The sequence below is a fragment of the Marmota flaviventris genome, chromosome 17 (genome assembly GCF_047511675.1).
Source record: "Marmota flaviventris isolate mMarFla1 chromosome 17, mMarFla1.hap1, whole genome shotgun sequence".
Classification (NCBI taxonomy): domain Eukaryota; kingdom Metazoa; phylum Chordata; class Mammalia; order Rodentia; family Sciuridae; genus Marmota; species Marmota flaviventris.
In genome coordinates, this window is record NC_092514.1 from 13,421,450 (window position 1) to 13,443,327 (window position 21,878).

General features: G+C 43.5%; 1 long non-coding RNA gene across 3 annotated transcripts in view; it reads left to right on the plus strand.

Annotated features, from left to right (window-relative positions):
- Positions 1-12,564: 12,564 nt before the first annotated feature.
- LOC114084573 (uncharacterized) overlaps positions 12,565-21,878 on the plus strand; it is a 68,025-nt gene continuing 58,711 nt past the window's right edge. For all 3 annotated transcript variants that reach the window (XR_011704975.1, XR_011704976.1, XR_011704977.1), the window contains exons 1-3: positions 12,565-12,654; positions 17,813-17,983; positions 19,888-19,956. This is a non-coding gene — a long non-coding RNA (uncharacterized lncRNA). The remainder of the gene's footprint in view (positions 12,655-17,812; positions 17,984-19,887; positions 19,957-21,878) is intronic.

The following is a 21,878-nucleotide window of genomic DNA, read 5'->3' on the forward strand; positions in this document are numbered from 1 at the left end:
TATGGTGTTTAAGGTGGTGATGGAGCCACTGTTGGAACTTCCACAACTGCTGGAGGTGGCCCTGCAACTGCAAGAGGAGACAAGATCACAAATGTCCATGTTCGTTCCAGGCACAAGATACTGTCCACTGACTTTCAGAGAGAACTCCACACAAAAACTCAGCATGAGGAAGTGTTCCCAGACTGAATCCAACCAACAATTGCCCCGTTTCTCATTGTTCCTCCCCCACTGCAGCTTCTAGAAGCTCTGTTCTGTGTGTCCAGCCCCAACTCCTCCCCACATGCTCACAGGCCCCCACCCCAGTCCTATCATCTTCAGAATCTGCCTCAGTGGACTCTGGGTGCTCCAGGAGTTCCAGGAGAAGGTGGTTTTGAGTCCCACAGGTGGGCCTGGCATGTTGAGTTGGCTGATGTCCTGTTGTGTGGACATGAGCCTAGGGGAACGTGGGTGGCAGCAGCATGAGAGGCCCGGCCTTTCCTCCACTCTGCCCTCCCAGGCAACCCTGCATGGCTGCACTGCTGGTCCTCTGGCCCGAGCCTTCTAGAGGCCAGCCCCACCCTGTGTCCACCCCAGTGTGACAGACAGCTCTTGTAACCAAGGATGGACTGACAGAAACCCCAATGGGAGAGTCCTTGATCAACACTGTGACCACCTGACCCTTTTTCAGAGAACCTTGACACTACTATCCCTCTTCTCCCTCCCCGACAGCCCCACCCTCAATCCAATGATGAGAGTGAGGTGGTGTCTGCTGCGTGCATTGCACTCACTGACTCAGGGCTGGTGCCCCATAAATATCTGATAAATGAGGGAACAATGGGGGTCTGTCCTGCCCAGCCTTCCCCAGGCCATTAGCTGACATACTGACATGCCGCCTAGTTCTCTTTACCTCATCTGGGTCAGCTTGTCCCACTGATATTCATGCATATCTAGAGGAGGCCAGAAGATGTTATGGCTCCTATAATGTTGAAATTATGTGCCCTGGTATCTAGTGTGACCTGGTCTAGTCCAAGAGGGCAGGAATTACTCCCTGTGTCTGCCCATAGTGTGGCTTCATGTGTATTCGTTAAAGGTTGGAATGCCATCACCTACTTCTGAGATGTCTTGAGTGGTCCTGAATCCCTCTGCCAGACCCCAGGGAATCCAGTTTGGGGTACACTGAGAAGCCCATAGAGTGAACCTCGAATGTTCTTTACAATGAAGAAAGCAGCTTAACCGAATAAGGGGGTGAGTGAGGGGTAAGGGAAAAGCTTCCCTGATGGCAGAGGACAATAATAGGAATAGGCACAGCCCCTCCAGCAGATCTTCCCATGGGATCAGTCCTGGTAAGCACTTTCCATGGAAATCACACTGAATCCTCAACAACCCTGAGAATTGACCATCTAGGCACCCCATGTTCAGAGAGCAGACTGAGAATTAGAGAGGTGCAGGGACATTCCCAGAACCGTGTCACACTGTGCCTGGAAGGTGGGGCTAACCTCCAGGTGAACATGAAAATCTGTTGTGTGGACCTGAAGATCCAGTAGATTCTGGTGAATGAAGGGTGCTAGGCAGGGTGGCATCAGGGCCTCCTCCAGGTTATCCATTATGCCTGCCTGTATCACACAGAGTAGGAGGGATCATCCACCTCTATGGACAACTCTCCCTCCTGGGGCCAGACAGTGGGGAGACAGAGTCATTGGGTAAAATGTGACCCACTAACAGGGTTGGGGGCCAGGAGCTCAAACCAAACTCCATAGCCCTATGTGGCTTGCACCAGAGGAGGACAAGAGACCCCCATCCCAACAGTGGTTCTCAGAGTTCAAAGTGGAATTGCAGAGGGAATAGTTTAGATATAGTAGCATTTCAGGCTTTTCTGTTAGCTGAAAAGAGGTGGTGACTCCTGCATTAGGAGCACTATCCCATGAGTCCTGACAGAACATCACACTCTGGTGATAAACAGGTTTTATCCTGGGGGGGAGGGTCCCTGAATGAGGACATCCAGGCCATTTTTTCCTGTGGTGCTGCTAAAAGGACTGTAGCGGGGAAATGAAGTCCAGGTCCTCCAGACCTGAAAGACTGAATGCTGTGGTAACCGTCTTTATCTGGACTGTGGCACAGACCCAGCTCCTGCCTTTGGATCTCTGGGTTTGTTCATTGAGATGGCAGTAGCAGAGAAATGCACAGGGTGACAAGAGACTCCTGATGTTTTCACAAAACACAGCCCTAATAATTCTGATGATGTGAGACCTGGTGGTCATGGAAATGATACTAGTCTTGGAGATCAGGAAGAGATTCTCGTTCCCCTGGTGCTGAGAATTAAACACCCGAGAAACATTGAAGCAAGCATAGAAAGCAAGTTTCATTTAAGAAAAAGATAGATACAGAGATAACAGGTTTCTCCAAAGATAAGGGGTCCCAGTGCTGGGTGTCCCTGGGAGTAGGTGTTTCTTGCTCTTTTATAGACCCTAGAATGCACGCCCTTCTCTTTATTCTCCTTGTATGTGCCTAAGGGCAGGAAGGAGCAGCCCAGGAGGTAATCCTTAGCAACTCCTTGGGCAGGAGGTGCTATACTGGTTTCTTTGATAACCAACCCTCAACTTCTCAGCCCCCATCATAACATGTTGAGAAACCATACACTCCTACACTGACTGCTGGACCTTCTGCCCCCTGCCTCAGTTTGTTAAAGAATGCGACATTTCCTGTCCCCTCAGGCTCAGCAGGGCTGCAGGCAGATTGATATTTGGCAAAGAAATCATGTGGGGTGTCAGCACAGTAAGCTCACTTTACAAGTGTCCATGGAGCATTTACAGAAGGACAGTCAGGTAAATGCTCCATGGACACTTGGATCCAGTTTTAATAAGCTGAATGTCAGAATGCAAAATTATCACAGGAAGTGAAGTGAAATATGTCAATATTATTTTCTAATGTTCCCATCAACGTGTGGACAGGTCAAGGTATTGCAGTGAAGTATTTCTGGGCTCTAGGTCCTTCTCTGTCTGTGGAGTCCCCTCTATGCCCACTCACCCTGAAGCTGAGCTGGTGCCTGCTGGTGGTTTCTGGCCCTAGTTCCTCATTCAGGATATGGAGCTGATGCTCCTCCTATTGAGCAACTCTTCAATTACATCCTGTGCAGAGCATGTGAAGACAGTTCCTGGCAGCCGGCAGCAAGCCCCAGGCCTTTCCTGACAGATACTCAGGCTGTTTGTACCTCTTGTGTCCAATTGCTCCCCAGATCTCCTATAGACCCTGTGTCACAGGCTTCTACCCCATGGCAGGAGATGACACTGGGATGCCAGGCTGAATCCAACCTGCCAGCCCAGTCTTGTGGTTGACCATGCTGAGAAACTGATGTGACTCCATTTTTGAGAAACCAGTCTCTACCTCAGAGCAAAACCTGTCCAAAGGATGGGGGTGTGATCCTTGTCCTTGGAAAAACCCACAGAGCACTCCTAGGCAGATAGTCACCCTGCTGAGTTGTTTATCTGCAAGTAACAGGAGAGATCTGTGGTGCCAGGTGTCTCTGACTCAGTTAGGCTAGGTGAGGACCCATAGCAACCCCCTAGCAACCTCCAATCAGCATGAGACAGGGAAAATACCTAGGATGCCAGATGACCCCCCAAGTAGTTTATGGTGGTTGATAACATGTTGAGAAACCATACACTCCTCATGGCCTAAACCAATCAGTTCAAAGGAATCCTCCTCTTGAACTAGCCAATCACCCCTACCCAACTTGTTCCCACAAGTGAATGTGCTAATCAATGTTAAGAGCTGTTGTTTGACTTTCCCTCTGTGTGAAATGATTTGCTGTTTGATGTTGTGACACATAGAGTATCCCCCCAAACCTATAAAATCTCACTAAACAAAGGACCAGGACTCACTCCCAAACCACTCTGTGTGTAAATGTATTTCCCTATTCTGGACATTTCATATATGACCTGCCCTGAGTGATTTCTTTCACTTAGCATCATGTTTCTGAGGTTCTTTTGTTGTACAATAAATTAGTGTTTTATTTCTTTTCATGGATGAATAATTTTCCATTGTGCGGACAGACACATTTTGTGTATTCATTCATTGGTTAATGGACATTTGGGTGAATAATTCTGCTATCTACATTCATCTACACATATTGATTTATGTTTTCACTCCTTTGAGGCATGTAACTAGGAGTGGAGTGGATGAGTTATGTGCTAACTCTAGGTCTGATTTTTCAAGAAACTCCCCAACTGTTGTGGTTTCAATATTAGGTGTCCCCTGAAAGTTCATGTGTGCAGACAATGCAAGACAGTTTAGTATTGGGACCTGACCTGGATGAACTCGTCTTCAAGTGCTGATGTCCCAGGGCTTTGGCTAATTACTACATTTTGTAGTGAGTTGGGCATTGTCCCAGCTCAGGTAGCAAGTTGTGGCTCCAGGTGTAGGTGTCACCCAAGGGGGTTGAGCTACACTCACCTGTTCCTTTGTAATCCTACCCCTTGCCTCATTTGAACAGCTTCTCCCCAATAAAAGGGTTCAGCACGTGCTCCTCTCTATCTTTCTTGCCTGCCTTGCCCCCCTTGTGGGAGCTGCAGCTGAGAAGCGGTCACTGAACCCAAAGAAAAGGTACTTTCTGTGTCTGTGTCTTTATTTATTCCCCAAATTCACTTGGAGTGACCCTGACTGGTTTAGTCGCGAGATGTGACAGTTTAATGGTAAAATAATTGGGTTGTGAGAGCTTTAACCTAATCAGTGCGTTAATTCTCTGATATGGATAAACTGGGTGATAACTGTACACACACAGGGTGTGTCTGGAGGGTGAGACACATAGGGTGTGTCCCTGGAGGCATGCCTTGGGGTCTATATTTTGTCCTCATTGAGTGGAGCTCACTCTCTGCTTCTTGATTATCATGTCTGAGCTGCTTTCCTCACCACCCTCTTCTGCCATGAGGTTCTGCCTCACCTCAAGCCACAAAGAATGGAGCTGGCTGTCTATCGTCTGAATCCATGAGCCCCAAATAAGCTTTTCCTTCTCTAAAATTGTTCTTGTCAGGTTGCAGCAATGGAAACGATGATGAAAACACTGATTGTCTCCCACAGTGAATGCACCACTTTTACATTCCCATCAGCAATGTTAAGTGTTCCGGTTTCTCCATATCCTAAAAACACTTGTTATTTTCTGTTTTTTTTTTTAATATTATGAACTATTTAGTGTGCATGCAGTAAACCTTACTGTTGATTCTTTAAGTCTTTCATCTATTCTGGGTAGAGCTTGGCTGAGGATAAAACCACAACAAGAAAAAAGCAGATAGAACTTGCAGAGAAACATAAAACCCTGGGGATAATTGAGTGTTGGATATAGCCACACCTAAAACTGTCTTCTGGCCTTCTTTGCTATAAAAATGAAGCAACCTCCCCGTGACAACTCTTTTTTAAACTAAATTTTGTTTCATTGCAATATTCCTGATTAATACAAACACTTTTGATAGAATGGGAATGGGGAAAAATCTTTCTCTTGTAAGGGTAAAAGAAATTGAAGTTAAAGTGTAAAAGACCGGGCATTGTAAAGTTTCTAAGCTGCAAGGCCTGAGTTAAAATGTAAAGGACCAGGTATTGATAAGTTCCTATGCTACATGCAAAACCTGAAATTCCTGTAGCTGTTAAGACAATACTCGAACTGCCCAGTAGATATTCCCCCTGATTGCCTGGTTGTTTAATAACTTAAGGGCCCTGTGTGGCCTTGCACGTAGGCATCACAGGGCCTGGACCAATCAGTTTGAATGTGTACCCCGCTTTAGAACTGACCTATCACCCCCGCCCGACCTGTTCCCGCCAATGAATGAACTAATCATGTCTCAGAATTGTTGTTTGATTTTCCCGTGGTGTATGATGATTTGTTAAAGGAGACTGTGATGTATGTAAAGTCCTGCCCTCCCCAAGAAGTGTACTTAAGCAGTGCTCAGCCCCTGCTCTGGGCTCTGGGCTGCTCTCCTTTCTTGAGTGGGCACAGAGCCCCAGCATGCTGGATCAATAAATCCCCTTCTGCCAATTGCATGAGTGGTCTCTTGGTGGTCTCTTTCTCCGACGCTTCGCCGGACCCTTACACTCTTTGCTACTATCTCAAGCAAAAACAAAATATGAGTGAGTAGTGAAATTCTCTGAAGGAGGTACATCGAATCTACTCCTTGGAGGCCCTAAGAAGCAAAGTCAAGGCTTCATTCTTTGGCTTCTCTGGGAGTAACTTCCAATGAAGGAGGAAGGAGAAATGGCCTGAAGGGTGGTAGCAAAGGGCTCTCTACTTAGGACAGTGGCAGAGCAGGTGAAGGAGCAGATCAGTAAGTCCAAAGGACTCCAGCTCAAGATTATGGATTTAGAGTAACCAAGCCAGAGAAATATTGTTTGGGAGAAGGGAGTGTTTGCTGTGATGCTGGATTCTGGCAGGGAGGGACCCCACAGAGTTGAATTGGGGTGCCGCATGGGGAATCCTCACCCTTTGACTAGTCACTTTCCAGTTATGGAAACAAAGTCCTAGCAGGTGGGCTGCTGCTGTGGTTCTGCACAGCGTGGCCAACAGTGCAAGGAGAATAGCTGCAGTGAGAACAATTCCTGCAAAAGGCTCGAAGCCCAGATGTTCACTGAGTCTATCAGAAGAAGGCTGCCACAGGGGGCTGTGTGTGACCTGTCTCAACTTCACTGTGGTTTGGTTTGTTGCCAGGTACAGTGAATACATGGCTCCACTCCATACTCTTAATAGTGCCTGGAGGTAAGAGCATTAGCCTATTCATAGATGAGGAAACTGAGGGTCAGAGAGGAAAAGTGACTTATAAGGTCTATAGCTTAAAAATGGTAATGACAATATGTAATATATATATGTGTAATGATAATGAATGCCATATGTGATGATGATAATACCTATGTAATGTATTTAGAAAATGAAAACAAACATTTGAAAATACTGTAGATTACTGGGCATTAAAGCAGGACCTTGCTGAACACTTGACATGAAATGGCTCATCTACTGTGGCCACCTTATAAAGTAGGCGTTTTGATGTTTCCTGCTGTAGCCCCAGGTCTTGGCATTGTGCCTGACATGTGGAAAGTCCTCAATCAACGTGTAGAGTGAATGAACAGAGATGGAGTTCAAGCAGCAGGATGGCCAGCACAGCTACAGGCAGCTTGATTTGGGCAAGTGATTTTTAAAGTCCAGGAAACATTGACATCCACTCTGCCAAGTTAAAACATGGATAGTGCCTGGTGTTGGTGAGGGTGAGGGACACACATGCTTTTCTACCTTCCTGGTGAGAACATAAATCAGTACATACTTCTGGGAAACAAAATGTAGAAAGGGTGTCACCTTTCAAGTAAGCACACGGCTAGCCATTTGACATGAGGCAATAATTGGGCAATGGTACAGATACAGATTGTATACAATAGTAAAAAGTGGCCATAATTAGGGGTTGGTTTAACAGAACCATGATCCATTCATACCACAATAGCTCCCAAGTATAGCTAATAGAGAATGGTTGTCATCTGTGTGCTGATTAATAACTCACCTGGTCACCACAACCCCCCATGAGGTAGAAGCTGTTAGCATTCCCATTTTATAGATGAGGAAATGGGTGCAGAGAGCTAAATGGACTTGCTTGAGATCACACAGCTGGGGAGACAGGAGAAAGAATTTGGACCCTGGCTGCTGGTTCCCAGTCTGGGCTATTTTGTCCATGGTTCACATGATGATGAATGACATCCACCTAAATTCATCAACCTGGGATCTCGTGCACAATAAACTGTCAAATTAAAAATGGAGTCAAAAATATCAAAGGTGATTATCTACATAATATAAAGGCAGATATATAATTTTTTCTCCTTGTTTTTTTTGGTGGCATGTAAATATTTTAATCACAAAAGAAATTGAAGTTCTTTTCATTTAAGGGCAAAAAGGAAAAGGAGAAAAGCTGGAGGATAGAGGAAGGGATCCAATGATAGAAACTTCCAAGGATCCCCTGACTGGGGACCTGGTCTTGGCCTCTGCTGTCTCCCACAGCCAGATTAGCTGCAGTCCCACTCCACCTTGGAGGCCGCATGACCAGGGACTCAAGAGTGAAGAGGCAAAACAGCTTCCTCTGGTGACCTCTTACTCCATGGACTCCATGTATATGTCATTGCTCACCCAACCCCTAAACAGCTGCTGACGTAATGGGGCCACTCCATGCCTTGAACACAACCTTTGCTGCTTTGCCATCCGTAGCTTATTTAAAAGGTGGTAAATTTTTTTCCCTTCCTCTTCTCCCTCTCCCCTTCTTTAATCATGAGGGAAGGAAGCAAAATTAACCTTCTTCCTGTCCTAGGCAGAGTTATTTGTTCTTCAGCTCAATGACCACAGGAATGAAGGCTCCAGACTTCAGGGCTGGTACAAGTGGGTCAGAGAAGTAGCTCTCTCTTGAGGCTACAAATAAATTACGAGTGCTGATAGGGTCTTTGTATTCCCTTTTTAAAAGCCAGTTGCTCCCCCTGGCAGTTAGAATCACAGCCTCTGGGACAGGAATCCACTGTATCTCCTTTGTTAACAAAGCAATAAAACTTTTTCATTATTCTCAAAACCTCCTCAATATTGGCTTTACTTCAGGCACTGGGACCAAACATTCCATGTCACCAACATGAGTGACCATTTTTCAGGTGAAGAAACTGAAAGCTTGGAGAAACAATGGTATCTCTAGGAGGTCATTTCTGCAATGGAGAGGAGAGAGGATGCGGAACCTAGTCCTAGTGTTTGACATCCACGTCTCTGTTTCCTTAATTTCAACAATCATTTGAAAGAGAAGAATCATTCTGTCCCTTTACACCATGAACAACTTCTATTAAACTATAGCAAAGATTCTTTTCCTTCCATTCCCCCAATCCCTGCCCAGTACTTGGGATTGAACCCAGGGCTTCATACTTGCTAGGCAAGTGCTGTACCACTGAGCTATAACTCAACTATTATTGTTTTTATTATTTTAATTTTTTTCAGCCTTTTAACATATTAAGATTTTTATTACCATTGTCTATAGAAATTTAAGACCAGCATCTGTGCTATACTCCTCTGGCAGAGGGAGAACACCATACACAAATATTACACACCAAGAACAGTGCCACATTGACAAGACTGTTTCTTTTTCTTTTTTTAGAGAGAGAGAGAATTTTTAATATTTATTTTATTTTAGTTTTCAGCGGACACAACATCTTTGTTTGTATGTGGTGCTGAGGATTGAACCCAGGCCGCTCGCATGCCAGGCGAGCGTGCTACCGCTTGAGCCACATCCCCAGCCCAAGACTGTTTTTTGTCAATGAATCAGTAAACCAAGCTTGACAAACAAGCCAACTCAAGGTGACTGAGTCCAGTTGAAGGACATACATGAACTTACTACTTGGTGAACATGAGAAATAATATCAAAGTGTTACACAGACTTACATACGTTCATAATTTCCCCCTCAGACTATATATGTAGAGAGACAGGTTCACAGTATGGAAATCTGTACCTTAACAGTACTGTGAGGTTTTAGCAAAGCATACTTTATAGAAACATTTGCCAAATGATGTAACAGTGCATTAACATCCAAGAGTCACATTCAAATACATCAAGAGCATGGTCCAAATACCAGGCTTCATCTTTAAAAAGAAAGGCAATGAGACCCTACCTCTAATCAGGCCTCAAAGTTCAAAGGAACATTTTAAAATTCTCTCTATGGGATTTTCATTATCCTTGCAAGTTTGCTCAAAAATCACTTTAAAATTCTGCTTTGATAGCATAGTTTTTCTTAGAAATAAAATATATTTATAAATTATTATAACTCATATATGTTAATACATGAGTTATTATAATTTATATATAACTCATCAATAAAATATTATTTTTGAGTTATTTAAAGGCATGGATTTTATTATTTCTGCTTTTCTTCCCATTTAATATTAAAAACAAAACTTTTAATCAAATAATTACCAGAAGGTTTCTTATATAACCAAGTAATTATATTCTTCTGATTTTCAAAAAATTATTAGATTAAATCTCAGGATCCTTGGTGTTGCTGAAAAAGGGTTGTGGTCCTTCATATTTTTGAAAATGGTCTTTGGGGGTACCTGCTTTAGGAAACATTCCCCAACTGTAAACCAACCTTTGCTACAAATGAACAGAGATGACTGTTATCATCTCTGTTATAACAGAGATGTTATACACAAACTGATCCCCTCTCACTTGATTGCAATTTGCTCCTATAAGGCATCTGCCTGCTTACTAACTCTGTCACCAACCTTTTCATTAAAGTTCTTAAAGCCACATTCATCCAGACCTAATGCTTAACAAGTATTTTTTCATGGGTATATCCATTGTTATTTATTCTCCTCACCTGAGGGAGGTAACTTAATAGTATTGCTAGAAACAGTGTTCAAACTATAGTGACAATACACTTGTTCTTTTACAAAATTTTTTTTCTTTTAGTTGTCAATGGACTTTTATTTATTTAATTAATTTATTTATATGTGGTGTTGAGAATTGAACCCAGCGCTTCACACATGCTAGGCAAACACTCTACCACTGAGCTATGACCCCAACTCAATGCACTTGTTCTTCACAGGGTTCTTGAGTTTGGGGAAACTATAATATTTACATTATTAAATAACCCTTTTGAAAGTGCACTGAGACCAAAGTTTATTTTTTACAACTTGAAAACAGATTTGAGGTTTGGTTAATTCCTATTTATAAGTTAACATTAAAACACAAATATGTCTATAATTCCATTGGCTGGAAAGGCAGAGGCAGGAGAATGATGAGTAAAAAGCCAGCCTCAGCAAAAGTGAGGCAATAAGCAACTCAGCAAGATCCTGTCTCTAAATGAAATACAAAATAGGGCTGGGGATGTGGCTCAGGGGTTGAATGCCCCTGAGTTCAATATCCTGCACTGCCTCCCCCCAAATAAAACCTACAAACTTGTCAAAACAGTGATGACTGCTGTCTCAAAGGAGAAAGAAAAAGAAATTGGAAATACTAGGCTATTACTGTCTCTGGTTCACAAATCAAGTATTCATCAGAAGACAGGTGTCAACTGATGGCTCACAAGTTTCCCACGATCAAGCCTAACAACAACTCCCTTCCAAGTTTCCATCCGTGAAAGCCCTGAAGCTGATCAGCATAAGCAGTGGAAGTTGCTTCTAAAGAACCAAGGAAATCTCCAGATGATTCTCCTTATCATCCCATTAGTTGAGAAGAAAAGGGCTCTTTTTTTCATATGTAGCCTTGAGATAAAAATAAGGGAAAACAAAAAGGTCAGCTGCCCAAACCAACACAAAAAATTCTGAGGATCTATCAAAAAGTGAGGCTGTTTTTTTTTTTCTTTTTCAAAACGAAGACATTTCATACTACATGGAGATATGGACAGCAAGGGGGAACGCCTCCTTTGGCTCTTGCTTGCTGAGTCACATTTAGACTTGAGTATCAATGATGTAGCCATGCTTTCTGCCCTGAAGGTAGCATGAACCATCACCTCCTCTTCCTTGCACCTTCCCCCATTTGTGCCAGTGAGTGGCTAACCATTTCACATAATTACCATTCGATTTTTAAAAACGAGAAAGCTGAATACTGGAAAGTACCCTGCATGTCGAAATGTAGCTACCTTTGTAAGTTTCATCATCAATGGATTTGGGCACTATGACAACTGGTGGATAACAAGGGCTGATTGACATAGCTTAGCCTTCACTCACTGGTAGCTGAAGAATAGGGTTCAAACTCTTGCTCAAGAAGGAAGGAAGGAATGCCAGCCCTCTTGTATCACCTCAAACGTGGACCCGTAGAAGAAAGGTACATCGGAGTCCAAGGGTACATCGGAGTCCAAGGTAGATAATGCCTCAGTGGAACTGGCTATATTTAAACATTCCTCCATTCCAGGACTTTGCAACTAAATAATTGGAAAATCTTTATGTTTTATGGTGATGGTACCCAGAGATCCAACAATTCGCTTGTCGACAGTGAGGATGTTTGAAAGGAGGAGCTGTGAGGAGTCACAGCTGCTCTGCGTTGTCATGAGAGGACAGATGAGGTGATGGCCTGTCAGACACAGGCACCCTTCAATCGCCAGATAGAAGGGCCGGTGCAGCACCACTTTGTCCACCGATTTTTTTTTTTTTAATATATATATAACAGCGGAATGCATTACAATTCTTATGAGCTCCGCATACTCCTTGTTTCCCCAGCGTCTGGGGTCCGATGCCCGCTGAGCCCAGGGCCATGGGACGTTTAACCCGCGGCTGGAGAGAATGACAGGAGCTGGGCTGGCGGGTGGGGGAGCCGCACCCCGCCCCGACCCTTGACCTGTTAGCGAGGCCCGCGGGTTCCGCACTGGCCAGGCCCTGCTGATCCTCCTCATCAACCAGGCCCGGTGCTGGACCACTGGGAGCGCCACCGCCGCCTGGAGTGAGGTCCCGGTTCTTGTTCTCATTTCCTTCCCCGCGAGTCCCGCTACCTGGTCCCACCCCTGCCGACTGGACCCTCAGATCCGCTCCTCCCCTCGGGTAGGCCACGCCCCAAGCCCGAGCCACGTGAGTCCTCTGGCCCCGCCCCACGAAATCCGGGCCTCTCAAGCGCTGCGGTTGCGGTTTTGGGGGTGGAGCTACCGATTTGGTCCTAGAGACGCCGCCTGGGGGTCCGCGGTTTCTTCCTCCCACAGCGGAGGGTGAGTTGGGGCTGGGGCCCGGGCTGGGGCCGGGGCTGGGACTGGGGTTGGGGGCAGGCAGGCGGGCGGGAGCCAGCGGCGAGTGGCGGTGCGGATTGGCGGGCTCTGGCGTTACCGGCAGGTGCACGCGGTGGGAAGAGCCGCGGCTTGAAGGGTCCGGGACCCGCGGGGGAGGCCGCGGGTACCGAGGGAGACTCCAGCCTCGCGCCCCCAGAGAGCCCCTCTCTCTCTCCCTCCTTCCTTCTCGAGTGGGCTGGCGGGGACCGGGACCTACCGCGTGGCCCCGGGGTCCCCGCCCGCTGTAGGCGCCTGGGAGAGACAATTTCTGATTGTGGGACCTGCGGCAGAGCCCTTCAGAAAGCAAGTCCCCAGCCAGCAGGGGATCTCATCTCCCATCCCTAATGTATGCGCAGCCCTGAGTTTTAATTTGCTTGGTCTTGCTAGTCGTGGACGTTTACCTACAAAAGAGTGGTTTTATTCCACTCCATACTCAACCCCGCAGAGGTTGAGGGAGCGCCTAGATGTGCTTTCTAAACTACTGTTCTACTTGTTTTACCCCCGAATATGGTATATTGATGATAAGGATTTATTTTTTTATTTTAATGTTGGCTCAATTTTGGTGATTAGAGTGTGTAAACGAATATGGAAATGTGGAATGGGACTTTGGGGCATTAGGAAGCATGAGCTGTAATTTTTTAAAAAGAATTTAAATACCCAAATAAAAATAATTTACATACATTATTGACCCTCCCCCCCCACCCCCGCAAAAGAATACCTTTTTTGGCCTTATTCTTTCCCTGCCCTGGTCTGTACCTTTGTTACCCAGCTTTGCTTTTATAGTATTGAATATTTATTATGTTAAGAGTATAGTCTCAATTGTACTTGATGACCCCAGTGTGGAACCTTCGCATATATATCCAGAATTTCTGCTCTTAAAAAAAAAAAATCTTGCAGTTACCATCACTAAGCATAGAGTTTTGTCCTTGTTTCCTTGGGGTAAATTCCAAGAGTTGGAAATACTACATCAAAGTTTTGTATTCCTTCTTTAGCATTTGATAAGAAGTATCTTCTAAACAAGGCATGTTTGCAATACTCATTTTTCAAAATTTGGGTATTTGTCCATTTCTGCTCACTGTAGGTGGAATTCAGCAGGGATGTACAACTAGTGTTGTATACTACCGGTTCCTAGAAATTAAGCCAAGACCAGATTCTGTCTGCTGCTGAGATGCCAAGCAACCTTCATTAAGTTTGTTCATCTGTAAACTTCCCCCATTTCTAAATTGGGCTTAATTCTCCTACCTGCTTCAATGGGTTGTCATAAAAGTTTAGATCAAGTGTTAGAATAGACACTTCAAATGATGACAGAATCCATGAAGTTCCTAATAGTCCATAGTCAGGATTGTGTAAGGCCTGCAGGGAAGCATTTCTACTCTAGCTTCTCAAAGAAACAAAAAACAAACAAACAAAACAGGCTATAGGAAGGGAATTTTCTTAAAAACTTTATTGCAGATAATTTAAACATGGTCCCCACTTATAAGGTAAAGGAGCTAAGAAGATTAAAGACTATACTGAAAGAGCATATATCCCAACCTAGTGTAACATTTGACACACATATGTTCTAGAAATTGTGGAGGTCAGCGATGTGTAAGCTGGTTGTACAGAATTCAGTGTAATGAGGGTTTCTGTGCCATTCTGAATGAAGAGCCATTGTGGAAGAGAGGATGATCACATGAAGACCTGCTTTCTACTGTGCATTTGTCCCCAGATGTCCCTAGATACCTCTCTGAATGGAAATTTTCCACTCAGAATGATTATTTTTTCCTTTTTCTTTTAAATCCCTGGCTAGTCCTTCAGTCCTAGGCTTCCCAGCCCAATAGTAGCCCCCCATTCCAGCTAAGTTGCCCTAGAATAAGGTCCCCCTGGGGTAGCCTGTAGCAACCACACTGTCCTGGGTAGGAGGGGAGAGGTGCGATGGCTCCAGGTTATTCGTTCCGAACTCTGATAAGGAGCAGGGGCCCCAAATGTCTCAGCTTTGCCAGGCAGAGTGGGCTAGAGAGTGGCAGGTCCCTCCAGCTTGAAGCTGCCATTGTTAGTCCTACCCAGTCCTGTCCCTATAAGGGATAGAAGATATCCCACAATGGCATAGGGATTATTTTGATCTGAGGACATTTGAGAAATAGTAAATAAAGGAGGAGAACTTTTTCTCAATTCTCCTTATCTGCATAAAAGCAAAACTTCACAAAATAATTCACATGTCATAAATGTCTTTCCTAGAGTTTGGGAGTTCCAACCAGGGAGGTTGACTTCTGTCTTGAGGCTACAGAAGAAATCTCACCAAGATAAGAAGTCATACTAATTGTCACAAAACTATATCCTATCCCCTCCGTCCGTTCTCTAGAGGGACTGCTTATCTTTCCTAAAAGTCATTTCTTTTAAGAGTTCTTTGTCGTCTTCCCCTTCCCCTGCTAAGATGGGATATAAGCCCTAAATTTTAACCACTTCTTAATGCCACATTTTCTGAGTTTCTCTCTCTCCTTTTTAAAAATTTGTTTAGTTGTTGATAGAACTTTATTTGCTTATATGTGGTGCTGAGAATCGAACCCATGCTAGGCAAGCACTCTTCCACTGAGCTACAACCCCAGCCCTGAGTTCCTGCTTTTTAACACAGGAACTGAGGCCTCAGACATTTTTTAATGTCTAGAAATCAGTTTGGATAGTGCATCATTTTTTAGCTCAGAGTCTGAAAATTGATGCCTATCAAATTTAGTAATAGATATAGGTATATACATACACATACACATACACGTATAAAATAAATATGATAAACAGCAAAGAAAGGGAAGAAAAGCCAAATTTCCCAAGAATTTAGTTGTGGAACACACATACTTTCATCTAGACTTTTAATATCTCTGCCTTGATTTTTGCTTCCTCAGGATGGTGTCACAAAACTCTTATGTGCTCCAGAAAGAGGAGTGGCAAGGAAATGCCATTGCTTCCCAAATCAGGGAGAGTGTATATGCTATGAGAAACAGAGAGTGTGGCTGTGGCTGGCCTTTATCAGGTGCCCTTGCTTCCTCTTCTGCAGGGACCTTCATGGTCCCCAGTAGAGCTGGGCATGAGGGCACCAAGTCTTGGTAGCATGTGCCACTCTCCTCTTCCCAGGGCTGTCCTGTGCCAGGGTGCTAGTGGCCCACTGTGAGACCTTGGGCTTTGGCCATGGGCAGAAGAGGAGGCTATCTCATGGTCTTGAGCAGAGGCCTATGCCGTCTAACTTCACTTGAAGGGCAGGTTTCTCTGCATGGAGCATGGACTTCAGGGATATTCCAGGAGGGTCAGGCCATTATAATCTAATGGGGTGACATCACCCAGATGTAGGGGCAGTTGTGAGATGCAAAAACCATCTGGAAAAGAAGAGAGCTCTAAGAAGTTCTGTCCTGAATTACCCAGAGGAAGAGTGTTGCCAGTAATTGAGCTGGCACAGGTTTTCTGGTGAAGTAGGTTTTTATTTTTGGGAAAAAGAACAGTTCCATTTAGGGTAGGTTAAGTCCTGAGATGCCTTGATACACATTCCAGTGGAACCATCAAGCACCTGTGGGACTTTCAGATCTGAGTTCAGAGGTGCATGGCTGGAGGTAGGAATGTGAGAGTCACCAACATTTATAAAGCCATGAAATCGGATGAGAAGCTCAAGGGATGAGGGGAGACAGGAAAAGACAAATGAAAGTCTTAGGTGGAGGTCAGGCAAAGGGAAACCAGCAGAAGAAACAAGGAAGGCATGGGGAGACCAGAGAGGGGTGTCCTGGAAGTGGTTGCATTAAGCATCTGAAGGGACAGGGGTGAGCAGCTGCAGCAGATTCTGCTGAGGGGCCCAGAAATAGGACTGAGTGTTGACTGGTGCATTTAACCACTTAGAGGCCATCGATCTTGGTGAGAATGTTACAGTTAAAGCTTCGACCCGGGGTTTCATAAACTGACTTCCAGACTACTCACATATAATCGAATCAAGCCTTTATTGAAGCACAGTGGTGGCGACTGACCAGAACATAAAGCTGTTCCCCCGATCAGCCCCGAACAATTGCAAGGGCGCTCCTTATAAGCCTGAAAACCGCAAAAGGGATGTTCGGGGGTCTAGCCAATGCAAGCAAGCCAGGTTACAGAAGCGGGATAGTGCAGTCAAGCGGTGGGAAACCTAACCAATCACAGTTAGCCCAATCACCCCAGTTACAGAAACAGAGCCCCATTACCCTAGTTACAGAAACAATGCCCCGTTAGGTAGTTCTGTGTTCTTAAAGGTTTCTATAGCAAAAGGAAAAGAACATCTTGCCCCAGTCATGACCCTTCTACTTGGCATGGTTGTTTTACAGGATGAAGTCATAAAAGAAAATGGAGTCACATTTGCTTCTATTATCACAAGAAGAGTTTTGGGGACCAAAGCTTCTTTGGAATGTGTTTGGGAGAGAATGAGAATGTCTGAGTCAGAGACAGTGAGGGTAGACACTGCAAAGGGGAGCAAAGAGATGGGGCTTCAGAGAAGGTGGTTATGGATCGTAGTTTTTAATGGAAGAAGGATCTGAATATTTACAAGCTGATGAGTATGAGCCAGGGGAGTGTGACAGATGATGGTGCAAGCAGGGAGGGAGGATTGTTGGAGCAAGATCTTCCAGGCAGCAGGAGTAGGTGGGGAGTAATGTGTAAGAGATTTTTGAGAAATCTCTGAGACCAGTACTATGTCAGAAGACAGCTTCCATGGGAGCCTACCACCAGGAGCATCTGCACCCTGCATTCGGCCTGTGTTATGCCATTAGTCAGAGAGGAACTTTGCACACCAGAAATACTCCAAAATTGACTCTAATCCCCATTGCCTCTTTCCTGCTGAACAACACTGGTTTCCAGGGGAAAAAGAAACTAGAGTCATCAATTCAGAGGAAATGTGGGGAGGGCTCATGGAGATATGAGAAGAGAAGACATCACTGGTTTCTGCAACTTGCACCTTAGTCTTGGAACATGGAGACAATAATGTTATTATTTTGGTGTTGGGGATGGAACCCAGGGCCTCAAGCCCGTTAAGCATGCTCTACTAGTGAGCTACACCCCCAGGTCAGGAAGGAAATCTTTAGTCTCACACCCCTCAATGGGATTTTCTGTGCCTGGATTACAGGGATGTGAACACCTGCTTCGTGGAGCTCCTGATTATGGTGTACACATGGAAGACCTCTTGTGCCAAGAGCATCATCGGCGTGATTCCCTGCTTTCCTTACAGCAAATGGTGCAAACTGAGGAAGAGGCTCAGTCATCTCTAAATTATTTGATTCCATGATATACAAAGCTGGTAAGAAAGGCAGATCATTGACAACTAATCGGGAGCTTGGGAGTTTTATTTTTACAGAAAAAATTTCAAAGCATTCTCTTAAGCAAATGAGAATGCTGAACAGAGGAAAAATAGTGCAGTCCATCCTTCTCCACAAGAGAGATGTGCATGACCCCCAGTGATACCTGAAACAGTGAGTGCTACTAAACTCTGTAGGCGCACTGCAGTACTGGGACAGCAGATCTCACAACTGAGATGGCTACTAAGTGACTTCAGGTGGATAACATAGATAGCATAGATACACTGGATAATGGTATGATGTACCTCCTTAGAAGGACAAAACAGGATATCATGAGATTTCATAGTGCTACTCAGAATGATGTGCAGTTTAAAATTTATTAATTGTTTATTTTTGGAATTTTCCATATAATCTTTTTGAACCATGGGTAACTAAAATCACACAAAGCAAAGCCACAGGTAAGGGGTAGAATTTGGGAATTAGAATATTGAGAAATTCTGCAGAGAATTTTGTATCCAACTCCCTCAACATGTGGGTAATGAGAATGACTTTTGTTTTTATTTTTTCCTAAACACTTTTTTCAAATTTATATTGAAATGACAGTATACAATCCCACCAAAGTTGTTTTGAAAGATAACAGTCATTCTGAACCCTCCTATTTCTCTAACACAGCAACTTTTTGTATTTTAGCCTCTTCTATTTCCAGGATAGAGAGACATATTTTGTAACTATATGTATTGTTTTGTGTTATGCTTTCTCAGGTAGCATCCTCAGTATGTTCCCTTGTTTCTAAATGTGCTACATAGTTTTCATTGTGAATGAGTGTTTGTATGTATGCAAACACTCATATATGTCTGTATGTGCATGCTTATAAGGTACATATCACAGAGCATTTGCACAAAGAGAAGGTAGTTAAAAATCTCCATATCACTGCATTTAAAACAAACACGTTAGAATTCATTTTCCAGTGTACTAGACCAAAGAAGACAAAAGTAAAACTCCAGAGACCTCAGCAGCATCTCTCCTTGACAACACTGTGACAGGCACTGAAAAGGGGGGCGGGGGCTCCCCACTGAGTCTTTTGGAAAATTTCCATCCTTCTTTTCCAACGTTCCACAGGCTCACTTTTTTGGGTAAGGATTGCTTTATGAATTTTTTCTATCGAATTTTCCCTACACTTGCTAATGGTCATTTCAGATATTCTTTAAAGATGTAGTGAAGGTTTTTAATTTGCTTCATTTCCAACTTGATACAGTTTCTCTGTTGGCTTTGTTATTAAGGAAACTTCAAGGAGATAGAATCCACTCTAATAGAATTTTTAAGAGACATTTCTATGTTACTGTCATCTTTGTTATTTTAAACTTTGTTAATTAAAAAATATGCATTTCATAGTGCCAAGGAATCTGAACCATAAAAGTGCTAGGGTTTTTTAATAGGAAAGTAATTTTTTCATAGTATCTTATTACATGAATATTTTCATTTACTTTGTACTAATTTCCTGTGGTGCATCTTGTTTTACAGCTATTTATGTGCTTATCTCTGCTTAATTTTGAAGGTCTAACACTCCTCATTAGTATGGTTTTACACTAGAAGGAAATTCCAAGTTTCTTCAATATTCCATGAATAATTTAAGAGCATCTCCCTTACTATTACTGTATATTCAAGAAGAGGTTAGGCAGCTTGAACTTTTTAAAATTTTAATATTCTGGTGAAGGTATAGTTCCATTTCTTTGAGATGTCCCTAAAGAATTAAAATTTGATGTATCCTGCTTAATGATCTGTTGTGTTTTATAAATGCAATTCTGTATATTTTAAATGTCTTAATCAGTAATTCATCTTTTTTTTTTTTTTTTTGAGAGAGAGAGAGAGAGAGAGAGAATCTTTAAAAAAAAATTTTTTTTTGTAGATGGACACAACACAATGCCTTTATTTTTATGTGGTGCTGAGAATCGAACCCATGACCCACCTGTGCTAGGTAAGCGCTCTACCGCTGAGCCACAATCCCAGCCCAGTAATTCATCTTTTTTAATCATCTCTTAAAATTGCTTTTTATTTTGAACCTCAAGTATGCAGAATTGGACTAGTCATTGATTATAACAAAAAGTTTGTCACATCATTGGTTCATGTGTGGTCTTGGCCCTTTCTAATATCTGCATCTCTATTCTGTCTCTGTTCATCCCTCTATGGTTGTTGACACCCATCATCCTAAATCTGTCACCTGACAAGAAAATAAGAATCAGCTAAGTGCAGTGGCACCCATCTGTAATCCCAGGACTTGGGAGTCTGAGGCAGGTGGATTGCAAATTCAACTCATCTAGACCCTGTCTCAAAATTTTTAAAAAGGGATGGGGGTATAGCTTGGTGGTAAAGCATCCCTGGGTACACACAAAAAAAAGAGTAAGAGAACCATCCCATCCACTGCCTTCTCCCACCCAGGAACCACTGTCCTGAATCTGCTGACATTTTCCCTTTAATTTCCTTTTTAGATAGTTTCAGAGCACATATTTAATGGTAAATTATATATATATGTGTGTGTGTGTGTGTGTGTGTGTGTATGTATGTGTATGAATGTCACATTCCTTACTACTAAAACACTCAGGGTCACTCCAGGTGAACTGGGTTGCACAAAATAACTATACAAGAGACAGAGATACCTTTATCTTTGGGGTCCTGTGACGGCTCCTCTGACCTTAAGGATCCGCAGAAAGAGAATGAGCAAGTGCTGAACCCTTTTATTGAAGAGAACCATTCAAATGAGGCAAAGGGTCAGGTTTCAGGGGGTGGAGTCTAGCTTTATGATGTCTGCTGTCAGCAGGTTGACTGACATCTAGGAAGTCCACACCCAAAGACAGAGCAAGAGAAGGGGACACACAAAGGGCTTTTCCATAGAATATTCTATCCCAAACTGGGATAGAAAACACACACACACACACACACACACACACACACACTTGCTAAGAAAAAAACCATAATATTTTGAGTGTTTCACTTGGTGTTATGTAGTAAGTATGTACACAACTGGAATTCATCCCTGTTGTTGTACGTGCAGTTATCCATTTGACTACTGAGAAGTGCTCTTTGTGTAGCTGTATCTCAGCTTCTTCATCCTGCATTCATATGAATTGTTTGTCGGCTTTCCCTATCATAATAGCTCTTCTGTGAACACATTCATTGTATCTCCAGTGGTACACAAGCCAGTATATATCTTAGTGAAATTGCAAAATTGCATGGTGTGTGGATGTTTAATTTTTCCAGAGCGGTTAGATCAGTTTATATTCCCACTAATAATGAGATTGATACCCTGGGTCAATGCTTATGCTACCAAATGTTAAAATTCTGGTCAGTTGAATGCCTGTGATATGGTATCCTGCCACTTTGATGGATTGCCGCAGCCTGGCTGCAGCAAAATAACCGGAGGGTGACGAGGAACTTGTGTAGATTGATAGAGCAACAGTGGGAGCCATTTATTGTAGGACAGGAAGGGTATATATACATTCCACACAGCTTATCTTAATTAACATAAACTAGATACAGCAGTCAACCAATAAGGAATCTCCACACTTAATGGCTCGCTGGCATTACTTCACAAACCACTCCCTCTGGGAAAATGCCAGGCGCCATCTTGACTTGTTTACCGACCCTAACAATGGATGGATCTGATGACTAGTGAGGTTGAACATATCTTCAAATATTCTTCCTTTTCATTGAAAATGTGTTATGTCCTTTCTGTCTGTTCTATAGTGATTTCATTTGTGTGGTTCTTACTGAGCTGATTTGTCGGTATTTGTTTCACTTAGATTTGTCAGTTTGTAACTTATCCATCTTTTAGTTGTGTTTGGGGAATGTTGGAAGCAAACGTATTAAGTATTTGTCTCACAAAGTGAAATTCACACAACA